We start from the raw sequence: 18499 nt of genomic DNA on the forward strand, positions 1-18499 counted from the left end.
CTAGGTTCGTTTGTAGCTCAACAATGTGAGTCCCTGGGAATCCTTCCCCAATTTTGATACTAGCCTTTGTGTGTCTGATTTTTCCAGAGGACCATATTTTAAACAGCAATCATTACATTCAGGGGTGAGGGAATCCTAAAGGAAGCATTGCTCTAGTCATGGTCCTGACAGAGGGAACTGCAATACTAAGGAATTAATCTGTGTTGTGGGCCAGGTTCTCCGGAGCAGAGATCCAGGAGAAACCAGGAGGAGAGTAGAGAAGAAGGGCAGAAGAGGGAAGGAATCCAGGCTCACGTGCAATCTGAGACAAAGTCCCCAGAGAGAATGGCTTTTGTCTGATCTTGCAGGATACTCTAGATATAAACTATGTCTCAGAAGGTATCTCAACGAAGGCAAAAGATCTGGGCTTTCATGGTTCTAACCAGCCACTGGCTGCAGGCTGTCCCAGGGAGATGAGCTTGCAGACACTCCCTGTGCTCTGCAGACAAAGCAGCTCCAGGGGAGCAGGTGATGTTCTACCAGAAGCTGCCCCACACAGAGGATGGATGGTGTCCGCAAATAGCAAAGCAGGGCCTGGAGGATCTGAGCTGACCTCCCACAGTAACTGCTGCATGCTCTTTGCCCAAAGTAATTTGCTCAAAGTAATTCGACACTAGAAGTGGAGCAGGAGAGAAGAGTCAGCTCCAGGACTTTCTCAGCCCAGGGTTCACTCAGCACATCTTTTTCATGGGACTTGGGTAGCAAAAGTCTCTACTAAGAAAAAAATTAAGAATGCTGCGTCCAAACTTTTTAATAGGATACATCATTTGAGCATCCCAGCCAAAGTGATGCACAAATCCGGGGGCTTCATTGATGCTGCATTCTCCGTGTGTTACTGTCTTTCCATTTTCCCTTTTTTTCCATTGTAATAACATTAATCCACTATCCCATTTTACATCATTGCTTGAAAATAATCTGAATTCTCAAGAGATAAAAGTTAGTTTTCAAACAAAAGGCAGAAATCTTAACCAAGGTTGTATGAGTTATATAATCCTTTTACATTACAGAAGGTGTTGTGGAACAGAAATTAATCTGAAGAAAATCTACAGCTTGCATTGCTTAGATTTTCATGTAAAAACCTGAAGAACAATCATGTCACTGATAAATCTACTATTTTTAGATGCAGAAATTAAAACACCCCAGTGGAAGTAGGATGGCATCTATTAGGTTTGATTTCACCTAATCATGACTTCAAACTCGAACGGGTATTTATTCAGTAGGATTGACAACACAGGGAGAATTACTCACCTGTTATCTTCCTTACAAATTTGACCTACTGCCATTTTCGAAGTATAATGAGATGGGGTGACACTGAGCCAGCTCTGTGTGGTTTTCTCCCAAGTGTGATTGAAGAAGTGATTACATGCCAAACGGGAAGGCTTCTTAGTGAGCCAGCTAATACTGGGAGATGTGTTCAATTATTATTATCTGCTGCCATCACTAGCTCTCAGGAAGTAAAAAGGACTTTGGGGATTATTCATGGCACTGTTTTAATAACTCTCCTGTAGCTTGGCTGATGTATGGTCATTAAAATTATTATAGGGAGTGATTAAAGTGGAAGTGGATTTTTTGAATAGATATGAGACTTATAAAATGTTGTCTTTTCTTAAAAGATACTTTGGAAATCTTTTCAAAATAATAATTTGATCCACAGGACACAGAAAAACTGCCAAAGCTCCATCTATAAAGCCACAAAAAGGGATGATAAAGTGAGAAGGAAAAGGTACAGGGGATTCATGGGAGAAGTTAAGACAAATTCCTTTCTGTATGGCTCCAATATCCTTGGGGATAAGCCAATGTCACGTGAGGAAACAGAACTTTCAAAAGAAATAATATAAGCAGAAAATTATGGACAACAAGTCCAATGAGTATGCAAGTAAACACTGGAGATTGGGTTGAGAAATGTTCAATTATTTATTACTCGTAGGGCTTTCAGAATTCGGGGTGGGAATTATTTAGCTGAGCTTAGACACAATACAAACAGGTGTGGGGCATAGAGAGTAACTTTGCCTGTCTTCGCTTAACTTTAAAACAGCTATTTGACCTTGGGCAAGTCATTCTACATTTCTGGGCGCAGGCAGTGATGTGCAGAGAGGCAGCATACTGCAGGGGTATGAACTCCAGCCTAGGACCCCACCTGTCTGTGTTTGTATCCTGGCCCAGGGCCTCTCCAAGCTTGCAAACTTGGAAAATGACTAACCTCTTGGTGTTTTCTTTTCCTCATTTACAAAAAGAAAGAAATAACAATACCTGCTTCATAGGGTCATTTTAAGGACTGAATGAATTAAAATATTTAGTATCAGAAAATTTACTGTAAAATAGTAAACGCTCTATAAAAGTGCCCCCTTTGTATTGATATTAATTGTTATAGACACAATTATTTGTCTATAAAAGGGGAGAGAGGCTAAGTGGTCTCTGACATAATACTGAGCCATCCATAGATGTTACATAGCGAATTTTCTGGAAATGTCAAGTTATGAGAGAAATGGTGTACACTGTTCCTCATGGTAGAGTAACTATTCACTAAACAACAACTTCACTCTCTTTGAGATAAACTGTTATTCTGTTTCAACATGGAACCTCAAGACTGATTCTGAACTTTGTACATTCTTTGGTGTCCAATAAGGAAGTTATTTCCTTCTTCAGAACATCACTGAAAACTGCAACACATTATTTGACTTTGAACAACATGCTTATATAGTCTTACTAGTTCATCTGTGCCTTGCCTAAATTTTGACTAGGCCATAACAAAAAGTTCAGTCTAAACTAGCTTAATGGAAAATTCGCAATAAACTAAATATTCCCATGGAAGAAATAAATTTTGAATTGTTTAGAGTACACAACTTTTTGTATTTTGTTGCCCAATAAATCTGATACTATTCTCGTATATGCTTCTAATCTTTAGTAAACAATTTGAAGGACTTTTGGGGTACCCAGTTCTCATAGTCAATAGTACAGAAGTAAAATATGATGTTTCCCGTAACTACAGCATTGATAAAATTAATTCCACATAGAATCACTCTTTGAAATCCTATGCTCAATGTAGCTGCACATGCTCAGAATTGTACCTTTTCATCTCCTCCAAGAATACCCATCTCTTCTGAAATTGTGGACATGGGCTTCTTCTCTCATGCTGTTGCCGTTAATATTTAATTATGAACTCATAAAAATTAATATTGCAAAATATAGCTATATGACTGACTAAATATTTAAAGCAGGTGGAGTTCATGTACAGTATTAAGAGAGGAGCATATTTTAATGGATTCCCACCGCCATTCCATTTCAGGAGGATTGTGTGCATTAGTCACGTAAAAAGCACATTCTACATGCCCCAAAGATGAAGTTGAGAACAATCATTTAGAGATCAGGGCACAATGAGCTTTTAGATAAAATAAGCTTATAGAGTTAAAACACTGGGTTCTGACAGATCTCCTTAGGATATGTTTAATCCCAAAGTAGAAGTAACAGGCTAGTGCCAGAAAACTACTTGGGATAATAGGAAAGTTTTAAAAATAAAAACATGAGGTCATGTAGGGTAACAATCAGAATTAAAGATAGTCTAGTTTATAAGTACTGTATATTCTTATGCTAGTGCAGCGAGAGGTAACATTGATTTACCATGCGCTCAGTCCCTCTCTCTTAACTCAGCAGAATCTCTGGTCACTCTCAGATTGAAGTAATAAAAACACATCTTTATCTAAAAATGAAACAAATGCTTTAAAACTAAAACTTGTTCAGACAAGTTATAATATGTGTATTTTCCCTCAGTTCTCTCTGTAGCAGAAGAGTTTTTGTAACTTTACTTTCAAATATACCTTTCCTGTATGAACTTCTTTTAATAAAATTGTATTTATTTCATTAGAAATACAATTATAAATATGGTATATAGAATATTTATTTCACTTAATTTTTATTTATTTATTTATTTTTGGCTGCATTGGGTCTTTGTTCCTGCACGTGGGCTTTCTCAAGTTGCAGCAATCAGGGGCTACTCTTCATTGCGGTGCGTGGGCTTCTCATTGCGCTGGCTTCTCTTGTTGCGGAGCACAGGTTCTAGACACGTGGGCTTCAGTAGTTTCAGCACACGGGCTCAGCAGTTGTGGCACGTGGGCCCTAGAGCATGTGGGCTTCAGTAGTTGTGGCACAAGGGCTCTAGGGCACGCGGGCTTCAGTAGCTGTGGCTCGCAGGCTCTAGAGTTCAGGCTCAGTAGTTGTGGTGCACAGGCTTTAGTTGCTCCATAGATATGGGACTTTCCTGGACCAGGGATCGTGTCCCCTGCATCGGCAGGCGGATTATTAACCACTGCACCCCTAGGGAAGTCCCCACTTAATTTTTACTGCTTTGGGTTTTTTAATAAAAATAAAGTTATTATTTTAGAATAATTTTATAGTGAATAACCTGAATAGTTTATTTCAGACAAGTTGCTAAAATGATACATAGAGTTCCCATGTATTTTTCATCCAGCTTCCCCTAATTTTAACATCTTACATGACCATGGAACATTTGTCAAAATTAAGATATCAACAGTGGGACAAAACTCTTACCAAACTCTAAACTTTATTCCAGTTTTCCCATGAGTGTCCTTTTGCTACTCCAGGATCCAATCCAGACTACCCCATTGCATTTAGGTAGCAATTTTTTAAATAATACTTTCTCCTTTTCTCTACCACATTTAAGGAAATAAATAAACGTTAAGATTTATGGAAGAGTTGTAAAGACAGAACAGACAGTACCATGTACCCTCCACACAGCTTACCCTAATATGAACATCTTGCATAATGACAGTGCGTTTGTCCAAAACTAATAGACCAACGAGGCCACCATGTTTTTATACCATCATGGGGAAAGCTCTCTGAGCTTTTTTTTTTCAAAACAAGCTTTCCTTAACAGATAATTTCACTGTTTCTATCCTTCCTTGTTTTCCTACTCATGTCTTTGAATATTTTTCCATTTTGTCAAATTATTTGCAGATTGTCCGAAGTTCACAACTCCTGTGCTTTCATAGAGACTCTGCTCTCTGATGTGCACAGATTGTGTCTCATTGACACAGGTGTTTCCTTACACCTTCATTCCTGAACAGTTAGATGGCACAGTGGAGATGGGGAGGTAAAGCTTAACTTCCGTGGTTCTTCTAACCTGCTTTCAACAGTTCTTACTGTTCTTTTCTGTTCCATTCATTAAGTTATGATAATGAACTGACCGTTCTTCTCATCATTATACCCGAGGCTAGAAGAATCAAAAAAATCTCTTAAATTCTTTTTCTCTATCAAAGCTAGTTACTTTGCATTTCAATCTCTTAGGCATTTGATTCTCACAATATGACAACAAAGTAGAATAAACTTTGAAAATTTTTCTCAATAAAATGCAAAGAAAAACAACTGAGCTTTAACTCATTTCACTTCAAGCCCTTGTCCATTCTCTAAGTAAGCTGCATCACCTCCTGTGTTGACTTGGAAGTGACTTCTTTATGCTCTCATAGCATCTCATCCACCCCCCAGAGCACCACCAGAACCAGGAGCCCTGACTCCCAGCAGAGGGAGAGTCTACACCCACCATCCAGGCACCTCTGACCTGTTTTGCTGAGGACCTGATACAACTCAGACATCACAAACCCTCAGATAATAAGAGTTGAATTTCTTCCCACACACCAACATCCTAGGCTTATCTCTGGAGAATTATCACCAAAACTTATTGAGATTCTGCCAGGAAGCATTCATACTGAGCCCTGTCTCTTTGACAGTGCCCAAATTTAGCAAATCTAAGGTCTTTCTTGAAACTTGGGATCACAGAATTATTCCAAGCCATGTTCACTACACCCCCCCCATATGCACACACACGTGCACACAGATATGCCGGCACACACACTCACAAAGGTTAACTTAAAAGTTAACCTTCACTGACCCCTGGAATCTCTTGCTTTGGGTTTCTTCCTCCTGGAGTCTTCCTTCCTCTATTATACTAGCTTTGGAGATCCTAAATATCCCTGCAACTTTAATTTTTAACAAAAAATTTTCCCCCAGAATACTTCTTCCCCCAAAGTCCACATATGGGGTGAACGCTTACTCCCTCAAGCCTACATAAACCCCAGACCTTAGGGAAGAAGGACATTCTCTTAGCTCCCCATTTGACCTCCAAACCCCTTCACAAATCCTCCACTGAGATATTCTCCTTCTAGCTTAAATAACCCCATTGCTCCTCATTGTGCGTCTAAGAAAGCTCACTGAAAATCTGGTCCCTGACATACATTTTCCCTTTAATGGGTACCCTGCTCATCCTTCAAGGATCTTGGATTTTGCTACATTTCAGACATCCAGACCTATGGCCAACTGTGGTTCTGCCAACACCTACAGCTTTTCTGCAGAAATATCATCTTCCAATAGCCCAGTTCTGACAGCAACCTCCCAAGTGGTTGGATTTGTCTCTAATATTATTCCATTTCAACCATTAATACATTGTTTCCATAGTTATTTACTTAGAATACCCACTGGCAATGCTATTCCCATGATTCGCATGAATCCCATGCAGAGTGAAGCCTAATCTCCTTATGATGTCATGAGTCCTTTTCCCTCCACTCTTCTTTTTCTGACACTTCCTATGTCTCCAGTTCTCACCATATTGATACCAAATTAATTTGCATTTTCAAAACTCACCCAACTTTTCCCTGTGCCAATCCCTATCTTTGAGCTGCATCTGCTAAATAAATAAATAAAAAAAGAGAAAGGAGGTATTCGCACACATTCCAAAAACCATTGAAGAATACAAAAAGATGAAAAAAAAATAAGGAGACTACTCTACTGGAGTTTTACTTACATTACTATGAAAAGAGACAGTTCAATAAAACTGATTTCACATGAAGATTTTTAAGAGAAAACATAATTATTTTCAAATATCTGCCAATATTTGTTACATAAAAATGTAATCATATTGTATTTCAATTTACCATTTTTTTAACATTTTTATTGGAGTATAATTGCTTTACAATGGTGTGTTAGTTTCTGCTTTATAACAAAGTGAATCAGTTATACATATACATATATCCTCATATCTCTTCCCTCTTGAGTCTCCCTCCCTTCCACCCTCACCATCCCACCCTTCTAGCTAGTCACAAAGCACTGAGCTGCAATTTACCATTTTTGATTGTTAGTGAGGTTGTATATATTTTCACAAGTTTAAAGATCATTTCTTTAAACTTCTTTAATTCTATGTGAATTATTGTTTTATGTGTTATTCCTATTTCCATGAAATAAATTAGAAGCTTTTATGTAATTTTATATGCTCCTAAATAACTTATAATTGTCAGAAAATTACCTGTCTCTGGTTATTTTGCAAGAATCATTCCACATATGTGACTGGAAGTCTTGGAAGTCTGAGAGAATCAATTATTGATTTGTTCATTTTTTTAGCAAGTATTTATATGCCAGGTACTATTCAAAGCCAGAAGGTAGATGTTTGTATATAAATATCATAATGTGTGTATATTTATGTGCATTATATAATATATACAAAATTTATGTATACAGAAATCATATACAAATTTTAAAATTTAAACCTCACTGTATATCTATATATATGGCAAAATTTATATATCCATATACATGTCTTTATTTATACATGTACATATTTATAGTTATTTAGATACATAAATAATTATACATATGTGTGTATATATGAGTTAGTATACATATTTACTTGTGCTTCCTAGCTCTGTTGAATGGGATGGCCTAGAGTCAATGAGAAGCCAGCAGCAATGAGCAAACCTTTCTCCGAGACCTTGGTTTTTGTATTTGCTGGTTTCCTCAATAAAAGCCAGAAATCCTTAGAGAAGTGGTGATTCCAGGGATGGAGTAGAGAAAATAAAATTTAAGTTGTAAATTTATTTTGCAAATTCTAGGGCACCCAATATCTTTTTAAGAACAATTTATGTGTTAAAGGGGAAATAATATTGAATCGCATGCTAAACTTAAACCACAGAGTGTAGAAAAGAAGAAAAAGAAATAAAAAAGAACAAGTGCAATAAACAGAATACAGTTAAAAACATGGAACATATTAATCCAACTATATAAATAATCACTTTAAATGTGAATGGTCTAAATACACCAATCAAAAGATAGAGATTATCAAAGTGGATTTAAAAAACAAGAACAGATGATTGTCTACAAGAAACCTACTTAACATATAAAGACACAAACACATTAATACTAAAGGGATGGAGAAAGCTATATAACGCTAACACCAATCAAAAGAAAGCTGGAAGAGCTTCACTAATTTCAGACAAAGCAGACTTCAGAGTAAGGGAAATTATCAGAGATAAAGATGGGAGTTACATGAAAATAAAGGAGTCAATTCTCCAAGAAGATATAACAATCTTTAACATGTATGCCTCTAACAACAAAGCATCAATGTACACGAGGTAAAAACTGACAGAAGTGTAAGGAGAAAGAGGAGACTCCACTATTAGAGCTAGAGACTTCAACATTCCTCTTTCAGAAGTTAAAACATCAAGCAAGCAGAGAATCAATAATAATACAGTGACCTGAACAGCACTGTCAATCAACTTGATATAACAGATAGTTAAAGAATACTCCATTTAGAAGCACAAGAAAATACATTTTTCTTAAGGTCACATGGAACATTCGCCAAGACTGACCACATTCTGGGTCATGAAATACACCTCAACAAATTCAAAGTAAAAGAAAATATAAAATGTGTTCTCAAACCACAATGGAAGTAAACTGGAAATCAATAACGAAAAGATAGTTGGAAAATCTCCATATATTTGAAAATTAAACTCACACTTCTCAACAACAGATGAGTCACAGAAGTCCCAAGAGAACTTTTAAAAATTATTTTGAACTAAATGAAAATGAAAACATAACTTTTCTATCAAAATCTGTGTGATGAGGTGAAGCAGTATTTATAGAGAATACTTATTATACATTTGTCCAATCTTTAGAAGGTACAACACCAACAGTAAACCCTAATGTAAACTATGGACTTTGAGTGATAATGGTGTGTCAATGTAGGTCCATCAATTGTAACAAATGTACCATCAGGTAAGGGATGTTGATAGTAAACGAGGCTATGCATGTGTATGTATGTACATAGCATATAATATGTACTCGGTTGATGCTACCATCAATCAAACCAAACCATCTATTGAGGTTTTCTGGGGTGGAAGGGGGCACATATTAGGATTATTTCAGATATCACTGTTTCAAATACACTTTTGTAATTTAAATAAAGCATATGTAAGTTAAAAAATAAAAATAAAGATTAGAACACACTCTAGTTAAGGAATTCTACCTAACCAAAGTGATGGCCAAGAGCAAAGAAAACCTAGAAAAGGTCATGGAACAAATACCGAGTTCAGCAGACACAGACTGTAACAGACTTGCATACTTTCTCCTTGTGTGTTATGTATCTGTTTTACATATTTAATAATTCTTTCTTTTATTCCACACCTTTCCCACTCTATTTTATTTAAGGATCATTGATGACTATTATGTTTGTAATTTAATCCCCACTGTATATATGGATGGGATTGTAACTGACCTAGAATAGTAATTAACACCACCCAGAGTTGAACAGGGTTACTGATAGATATTTCTGTCTTTCTTTATTATGGAAAGAGTGAGATCTTTGTTTTACATGAGACATACTTGCATTATGTTAGGCAGTAGCAAGATTTTTCATTATTTTACAGAAATTAAATACAGAGAAATGGATATTGAGAAACCAAGGATGTAAAATATATTTGTCTACTGATTCTCATGTTCTAATCCTGACGTGCATTGTTCTCCTCCATAAACTGTTGAGAAATGGCTTGGGCTAGAGCTTGCACAATGCCCTCCCACAACCCCTTAACCTCTGTTCAGGTTCTGCCAGCAGGAGGCACTAGGACAGACGCAACTGCAGCAGGGAGAGAAAAGCCATTTCCTTTTCTTATGGCCCTGCTCAGAGTGTAGCAGCAAGAGTGGAAATAGATTGGCAGCTCCCGGTGACTATACAGGAAACGTAGACCAAAAGTAGCAGCATGCTGGGCTCTTAGACTCTGGTCCGGCAGCCACAGCAACATTATGAAGGGACTTCAATCCCCTTGGTTCTTGCGGGGCCGGAGGGATTTTTTGCTTTTGACTCCTGCACAGAAGTGGCCCCTCAATACCATGGGCTCTGGGAAGCACCATTTATCTTTTCACTTCCCTGGCCCTAGCAATACGGCATCTTCCAATAGTTACTAATCTCTGAGTACCACATCACCCTCTGCATTAAACTTCCTCTGTCCACAATACCTAAAGTGGTGGTTTCTGTGTCACTGACTAATCACTGACTGATGCTATATGGTAAGTGTAAAGCTCAGCTCCTGCACCAAGCCAGAGTTGGCCCAACGTTATGAAATTCTGTGATAGACATCCCTTGAAGAACGTCTTCCTGGTGAATGCTATCGTGGTAGAATGCCTATTTGTTAGTTTCAAAACTTTATAGATTATTTTTCCTCTTAATACATCTTTTTGGCTGATTTTACAGAAAAAAAAATATGTTTGCATTTCCTAAACTCAGTACATTATTAACATGATGAAATGTGAGAAATATCTTGAGTTATATTAAAAATAAAATTGGTTGAATGTCACAACCACGTGTAGACATTTTAAAAAGCTACTGAATATTCACACAGGAATGTGCTGCTTGAACTTTTCTGAAGCTGAGACCATGTTACGTTCCTACCCAACAAGCAACTGTTTGTTAGCAAATATTCTTTAAATGATTGGGGAAAATGTTTTAGGCATTTTACCTCCTAACGTAATTTCTGTTTATGTATTTACTGAATTTATGATGAGTTTAGTGATACTTTAAGACAATGGTTAGGGGTTTGGGTTCTCATGTGATGTGTTTTAATTTTACACTTAATGTAATAGGAAAAAAGGCTCTCAGTATTTTCATGCAGAATGGCTGGTTTTCAAAAACAATTATAGGCTCTAAAATAACAGGAAACAGACTTTGAGAGAGCACAGCATGATTTATTATTATTATTATTAATTTTGACCCAGATCCAAAAGTGACTACATATTTCTTCACAGGTGCCTCTTGTTGGCAGGGTGATTTTTCCAGCTTACCCTCTCACTCAAGACATGGAGTATTTCAAGTGTCTCGGCATGAAGGGACAGTCTCAGACTCATCCCCCCCTCCTCCCCCAGTCTAAGTTGAGTCCAAGGCTTGAATTTGATTCTTCCTCATATTAGATACCATCAAATGCCTATCTGTTACGAATATTTATCCTTAAGGCAGTGCCCGCTTCTGATTTTACTTACTTCTCTGATTTTAGCTGACATTTATTTTGTTGTGATATATACTGAAATGAGTGATTGCAGCAGGTATTATTTTCAGAATACTTACTCTACCCTATTGCTAGAAATGGAAATCTTTTCTAATTAAGTTTTAAAACCAATATAGCAGTTTTATTACCTTCATTTTAATTTTCACCCCTCAACACTCTGTATCAAACAATAAATGTCCTCTTCTTATTACAATAAATGTCCTCTTCTTATTATTCTTCAGTAAGATTCTAATTCAAAGCCATTGGTTAACATTTCCAATCTATGTGGCTAGAGCTAGGACTATCAAGTGTAGGTTATCTCCCATCATCATCATACCTAGTGCTGGCATTGCTTGTCTCACTCCTTCAGGCTGAAGTTACTCCAGCACCTCTTGAAGGATTATTTCTTTGGTTTCAGCAGCTCTCAAATGCCAGCAACTCAGCTCCCCATCCCCCCAGTAGTCATCATTACTAGTCTACAATTTGTTTTTAATAGCTCACTAGAGTACAAACTTCATTGTCCAAAATTATGTTTGTCAGGTGATGTTTCTTTCAGGATAGTAAGTGATAAGATTCAATAAATATGTATTAAGTATCTATTTGCTAGCCAATGCTCTGCTAATTGCTCTGAATGCTAGAAAATAATTTCAGGGCAAGTTTTGCCCTTGGAGAGATAACAGATTTAAAGAAATATTTTACTGCATCATTTATATTCAGTCCATAGGACATAAAAATCATTTGAAGCCTGTAATTTTCAAAGATGGCCACTGGGATGATTGAGATAACATATGGGTTCAGGTCTTGTCCTTAAAATTCCTTTTCTCAAATATTTTTACGGAATTTTACTTCAGGATGTGTTTTTCTATTTTTTTTTTCTTTTTGTTCTTTGTATCCTATTGCTCAAGAAACACGTTACCTGAGGCCACTTTATAGAATTTCTGTAAATAGAATTCTGTGTTAAGCAACACCAGTGCTGAGGATGTTGGTGCCAAATTAGCAGTGAATATATAATGCAAATTCAACTTTCTATTAGTCTTCAGTCTCTGCCGAAAAGCATTCCACAACTTCTAAATACCAACCAAAATGCACTACCAAGTGACAGCCTGAGCCTCTAGGTTCATGTAGAAGATCAAGATGGAGCAAACAAAACTCACAACAAATCTGCCTCTTTGATAAAGCTGGAAATCCTGATCAACACTCGAAAGGCTGAAGTTTCTCCCTCTAAGGAACAGTTCCTTAACAGGCCCAAAATACTATCTTCATAAGATTATCTAGTGTTATTTATTTACTGCAAAACTCCCACTCTTCACGGGAAGCGCTTCCTCTTCAGTCTAGACTGAGAATATGCGTGAGGGGGAACACCTACCTGATGCAGAGGAATACATGTAGGCACGTGTGTTGATATTAGGGTATTTAGCAAAGTAGCAGGGTAGTGCTTACAGCAAGAAAACTTTAAATTCTCAAAAAGCCCATCTTCTTAAACATTGAGTTATTCCTTCACCACCATTAGCTGTTGACCTTGCTTCTTACTTGACTGAGCATATTGAGTCAATCAGAACAAAATTTCATAGACTCCCAACACTTGTTCTACCAGTCACCACACACTCTCTCCTCCTGTCTATACCGTAGATGAACACTGTCTTTCCACCCAAGTCACTTCCCCTTCATATGTCAGAGTCTTGGCTGGTCTTGCCTACCCAAGAACACTGCCCCAGTGGTGCTCCATTTTCTCCTACAGCCTCGCTTTCCCCTTTCTACTACTCATTCTCACCAGTATAAAATATGATATTATCTCTCCACTGTTAAAAAATAAAGTCTTGAACTCACTTCATTCACCAGCTGTGACCCCATTTCTTTGTTCTGTCTTGCAAAAACTGCTCAGAGCAGCCTACACCAGCTGTTTATAATTTGTCTCCTCTCTTAAGCCCACTTCTATCTGCCTTCCAAAAGCATCACTTCAGTGAAACAGATCTCCAGGTCACTGATGATGCCCTACTACAATGTCCCATGGTAAATGTTCAGCCATAATCTTATCTGTCATTTTAGCAGCATTTTATAGAGATCATTATTATATCCTCCTTAATGCATTTCTTCACTCATCTTCCAATATACCATATAAGGCCACAACCACTCATTCTCTAAGAATGTATCCTGCTTTGTGCCCACGCCTCTTAATGTTGCCACACCCATGCTCATCCCTCCATCCCCTTCTTTCTCCTGCAGACGTTCACTACTTGGTATCTCATCCAGTCTCATGGCCGTAGCACAATTTCATCCAGAACTGAGCTGAGCTCCAGAGCTGAGCTGCCAGGCGCTCCGGGAAGAGCAGATTAAGGAAACTAGTAAGAGGGAAGCCTTCACTCACTCACTGGACAGTATCAGCAAGAGGTTAAACTAGAGAAGGCTCCTTCCCCCCCACCCCACTCCATTTTCCCCAAAGGATGGCACAAGGTGAGGGTCAGCTGCGTCAGCACAGAAGGCTCCTGCAGTTCTGTGGGGCTGAGAGCTGAGTGGAAAGCAGGGGGAGAGCTAGCACTGAGGCAGCACTGAGTCGTGAGTGAGAGTAGAGAAAGTGTCTTCGAGGGTCCCACTCCCCTCCTCCTGGGTCTTGGCAGAGGCAGCTGAGGAAGGCCTCAAAGACCCCCATACGGAGGTCCCCAAATAGAGAAGCTGGGCCAGGAATGCAGACATGGAAGAGCGCGGCTGGCTGGGCCTGAGTCCTTGACCATAGCTCTCCTCCCTCTATGGGATGCAGAGCCTTGTCTGGGCACCAGTCTGTTTGGGGAGGCAGCTTCCCTACACCGTGAGCCCTGCCAGGTAGGGCCTTTGAAACTGCCCATGTTCAGGCCTGAAGAATCGTAGATAGTCAGGAGCTGCACTCCTCAACTCTATGCCAGGTGCCCAAATCTACAATTCCGGTAGTAAAATTCTCCCCAGATCAGCCTTGTATATCTGACTATTTATGTGATTCCTCATTTTGATGTGCTATAGATGGATATCCGAGAAACTTCATATGTCTGAGCGTGAACATATCCTCCCCTTTTCAGTTGTTGGCAACTCCCTTCTTCCAATTCTTCAAGCCAACAATTTGGTGGCATTCACAAATTTTCTCTTTCACTCCCACCCATACCCAACCCACCAGGCGATTCTATTTTCTTTACATTTAAATTGTTCCCATGATCTGTCCAGTTCTCGCAAACCCTATTGCCACCCAGGTGGAAGCCATCATAATCTCCAACTGGATTCATTAAGTCGTACTCTCCCCATTCTGGAATCCCTTCTACTCCAGCACCATCAGGGCTGTTCTCAACACAGGAGCCAGCTATCCTGTAAAATGGAAGAGAAATTCATCTGACCACCTCTGCTCAAAATTCTCCAGTGACTCTCTATCAGATGGAGAGTTAAGATGGACAGAAAAGTCAGCATTACTTAAAGGCCCTACTATGAACTACCCCTACTGGGAGACTGAGGTTTCTGAACATATTTCAAATTGCAACAAATACATCAGCCTGGATCTCACCCTATTTTAGACCACTCCCTTCTATGAACAGACCATCTTTTTAACCCTGCAGTTTAAAAAAAAATCATTATTAGCCATTCCCTCATTTGCTCCACACTTACTCTAAGCCAGCCCCTCGGCTAGTGCTAGAAGACATGCTATAGTTATCCCTCCTTCCAGGACTCAAGAGTCAAGGCTGGTGGAAGTCATGAAAGCGTAACTGAAATGCAATAAATTAAATGATGCAATAAGGCTATGGACAAAGTCTATGGGGTATCCCATCCTCTGAGAGGTGAGTCAAGATAAAGAGCTTGTAAGATTGAGACCAGAGAAAGAAAATGAGATTTCAGACATAAAGACCTTAATCAGCAAAATCACAGACATTAACGGGGGTGGCATATGAGAAATCTACAAACAGTGGGTTTGGCTCACCCAGACCTAACCTCTGTCTCAGAAATCCCTGACACATTTCTCATTCTAGTATCAGGGCTTTCTCTCGATTCACATCACTAAATCAATTTTCTCATTGCTGCGCCACAAGATGCTATCAACTTCCAGCCATACCTCCATCTGACATCCTTTCAATCTATCATCTTTGGTAAATGTTTTTTAGTTTGATCCAAATGTTGGAAATAATGATGAAATAGTAGGCATTGACTAACTTCTATAAAATGATAATAAAAACTGCCAACTGAAAATAATTATATTGAAAAATTTGCAAATCGAAAATTGAAAAGTTTGACATGAAGTTAAGGGAAACTACTCAAGCGGCCATAACAACAAAAAATCATGTAAAAATTATTCATAAATATAAAATAAATTTATATGTTTAGAGATCTCTGGTTGGCATGGGACAGATTTTATAATGATGCAATCATTTGATATTTTTTGCTATCCAGTTTTTGAAGCATCATATAGATCACAAACATTCCATATCCAAGGTGTGTGTAGGGGCTTTTTAAACATTGCACATACATTCTAATTCTTTTCCTTCTTGAAAAGCTTACTGCAATGGCTAACCGACTCATCAAGGTTAACCATTCTTCTTGCCACCTTTAAAAATTACATTCTCAAAGGAATTGTGCAACCAAGTCAGATACTGTGGGCACATTTAATTAACTAAATGTCAGAGACCATAGTTGTTACAAATGACACAGAGAGGAAAAACAGGAATAGGGCATAACCTTGAGATACTTGTTGTTACTAAGCGTTTTTAAAGGACTATTCAATTGGACATCACACTTGTGGTCCAAAGATCAGTTAAGAAATTCATGAATATTTCTATAAATGACTTACTTCAATTCTCCTATAATTATCTTATGTAGGGACAATATAAAATACGGTTAAAAAAGTGAAGAGGGAGATTGTTATTCTTTTTTCTGCCTCTGTTTTTCTCTCAAATGTAAAGTTGTATATTTAGCTGATCCTACCTTCAGAAAAATTGCTGGATAAATCAGCTGCTGGGGAATCAACAACCACATACTCAGATTCTACAAACAGGGTGGTCTGTTCTTGAAACACTTACAAACCTCCTTCACCTCCCTAACCCAATACGGCCATGTAGAACTGGGCTACTTTGTGAGCTAGGAGGGTAGAAATATTTTCAGTATCTTCTTCAAACTAAATATCTCCATTTCTTCCTACCCTGCTTCTTTTTTCTCTTGCCCACTCCACTTATTTCTGAACAGCCAATGTATTCTAGGAAACATGATTCATTTAATAAAGCACATGCCTCATATTCATTTGTCTTCCCAAGCTCTGATGGAGAATATTTGTTGGTAGGTGGGACAACTCTAATTCTGCTCCAACTCTGACATATTGAATTATACCAGTGGCATGAGACTTTCTCATGGCTTCCTAAAATCTTCACCTCTTCCTGACATCTAGAGCCTTCTGCTACCTTCAATGCTGTAGAAAAATGTAGCCATAGCCAGGACCAGAGATCATGGCATAAATAATTTCACATAATTCCATCTGAACTCCCTTCCTTATGAGTACAAATTAGTATCATAAACTCAACCCTATCCATATTTCTTGCTTGTTACTCTATTGTTTCAAATCTGTTCCTACTAGAATAAAATCCCTTTTGTTCAGATGAATTTATTAATCCTTTATCAAGTAAGACACATAAAAATCTAGAAATAGCAGGATGTTTCTATCTGCTAAAAGCTAATATGACTCATTAATAGCAAATAATAATATCTAGCACTTTTACAGTATTGTTTTCAAGTGATAAGTGTATATCCTTACTAAATTGTTGCAAAAACCTCACTAATACATATAGTTTCAGCCTCATTGTCCAATAAGAAAACTGAGCCAGGAGGTTGAGTAACTCGCCCAAAGTCACACATATCCATTAAATGGGTTGGACTTCATTGCAGCTCAGTCCACTTGGCTGCAAGTCATGTTCCTATTCCCTACAAGAGGTCATCCTTCTAGATCACATCTGAGGGCAGCCACAGAGGTCAACAAAGGCACGAGTGTACAATGAAACAACACTCTGCTTCCTGTGTCTATATCATTTAGTTGGTCATATGCAACAACCCAATGCACTTTGCAAATGTCCATGAATTGTGTCATCTGCAAATGCCAGGGAACAATCATGACAGCCTACTTGAGCAATAATCTTATATCTTCTTCATACTAAAAGAACAAATAGTTCAATTCAATTATGTGGGGAATTTGGATACTTAAGGACTAGCATTTACCTAAAATTTTATCACAAGGAAAGCAAAAATAATACATTGCTTGGATTGCCAAACATTAGAAAGCAAAGCTTCTCTAATTGTAACAATATTTATCTTTAATATTAATTGAAAAATCAGAATTAAGTGTCCTGAGCTAAACATTTGACACAGGCTATTTAAAGGGCCATCACTTTTTAAAACTCACAACAACATGTCATATTTTCTCTTTTGTAACATTAAAAACAATTTACAGGGCTTCCCTGGTGGTGCAGTGGTTGCGAGTCCGCCTGCCAATGCAGGGGATGCGGGTTCGTGCCCCGGTCCGGGAAGATCCCACATGCCGCGGAGCTGCTGGGCCCGTGAGCCATGGCCGCTGAACCTGCACATCCGGAGCCTGTGCTCCGTAACGGGAGAGGCCACAACAGTGAGAGGCCCGCGTACCGCAAAAAACAAACAATTTACAAATACCCTGAAGCTCTGTTGGCATGTAGTACACAGTTTAGTGAAAACTTATTTTTTTACAAGTCCCAAAAGGAACTTGTCTATACCAATTTCAAAACCTGTGAGCTCTTATTCTATCTCTTCAAATTTGTCCTAAGAAACTAAAGAGCTTTCTACTGAAAAAAAAAATCATAATTTCTATTCCCTAATGTAAAATATTCCGATATAAAATTTCTAAGCCATTGCTTAAAAAATACCAATGAAAACTATTATAACAATATCTTCAGTAAACAGTACCTTAATTGAAGAAAAGAAAGAAGGAAGAAAGGAATGAATGAAGGAACAAAGGAATGAAAGAAAAGCAAATAATATGAAGTAACTAAATTTATTTTCAACTTGACTTTGGGGAAAAGACAATTTATGAAAAAATAACATAATAATAAATAACCAAACAACATTGTCTATGGATAGTGTAAATTAGCCCAATATTCTAAATTACTTTATAAACTACAATTTACATC

The sequence above is a fragment of the Globicephala melas genome, chromosome 2, assembly GCF_963455315.2.
Source record: "Globicephala melas chromosome 2, mGloMel1.2, whole genome shotgun sequence".
NCBI classification, from domain to species: Eukaryota; Metazoa; Chordata; class Mammalia; order Artiodactyla; family Delphinidae; genus Globicephala; species Globicephala melas.